The 1,218-nt window shown below is 40.8% G+C and overlaps 1 long non-coding RNA gene across 1 annotated transcript; it reads left to right on the top strand.

Annotated features, from left to right (window-relative positions):
- The first annotated feature begins 395 nt into the window (after positions 1-395).
- LOC147656630 (uncharacterized) lies at positions 396-978 on the top strand. Its single transcript, XR_015294084.1, has 2 exons — positions 396-494; positions 650-978. It is a non-coding gene; the product is annotated as an uncharacterized LOC147656630 (long non-coding RNA).
- The last annotated feature ends 240 nt before the right edge of the window (positions 979-1,218 follow it).

Raw genomic sequence — 1,218 nt, forward strand, 5'->3', positions numbered from 1 at the left:
GCGATCAATTTCGAGAACTTACACCTCCTCGACGCGCATAACTTCGCCTCCGGCCGGAATTTATAGCGGCCAACCGTCCTCGCCGTGGACGGTTCGCGGATCGTTATTCTTCGAAACGCCTTGGAAAACTTGTAGTCTTCGCTCGGTGAAATTGGTTGCGGATGGATCGAGGAGCGGGGCAGGGGTAGGTAGAGGATTTAAAGGATTTAAAGTATCTTTAAATATAATCGACGATCCCTTATTCGAGCCTATTCATCTATTTTGAATACACGTCAAGTTATGATGACGTCAAGTAACGAATTCGTTGAGAAATTGTCATATAGAATTTAAAGTTCACTGAAATTATTTATTTATAATTTTATTGAACGTTGCTACTAGCATCATTGTTTCGTCAATTTGGTATTTATTTGTTTTTCTTCGATGTTTTGTAAACAAATACACGCCCAGTTAACAGGTTATGGACCCAGATTACGAAGGAAACAGTGAATAATTAAGTAAGTTGAATTGAAAAATCAACTGTGGCTTAACTATTCGTAGCCACGAGCAAACGTATTCGTATTAATAAGCTAAAAGGATTAGAAAATTGGACTTCATGGAAATTTCAAGTGCGCCTTACTTTGAAATCCTGTGGCGCATGGGAAATATACAGTTACAGGTCAGTTCTTCCTGTATCAGGAGACAATACGACGAATGGAGCACGTGGACGAAACTCAACGTCACATCGATGGATGAATAACCATTTTTGCATACCATCGACTGTGAATCGGTTAAAGACACGTGGGAAAAGTTGGAATCTTTATGAACAAAAATCTAATACTAGGTGTTATCAGAAGGAATCAAGAGATGATATGGCTTCACGAGATCGATTCGAAGTATCGCGAAAAATTATGAGAATGGAAGAATTCTTTCGATGAAATCATCATTTTAAAAACCACTTGAGAAACAAATGTATTTCAATACAACAATCTAGAACGAAAAGTTTTTTCAGGTAAAAAGGTAAAAAATTTCGTTTACTACGAATCCATCTCTTTCATTCCGCTCGTTTTATATCTCGATTAGAAACGAACGATCGATCGATCGAAATCGATCGGGGATCGAGGGATGCCCCGTAATCGCGAGGACAATTATACGATCGCGATGGCCGTTTTATCGTTTCGATCGGGGACGAGGCGGGTGACACGGCGACGCGCCACCCGCCGCGCCTTCTCGCGCGCGTAG

Source organism: Apis florea, unplaced genomic scaffold (genome assembly GCF_048593485.1).
Source record: "Apis florea isolate Af1SG1 unplaced genomic scaffold, ASM4859348v1 contig_3564_pilon, whole genome shotgun sequence".
Taxonomy (NCBI): domain Eukaryota; kingdom Metazoa; phylum Arthropoda; class Insecta; order Hymenoptera; family Apidae; genus Apis; species Apis florea.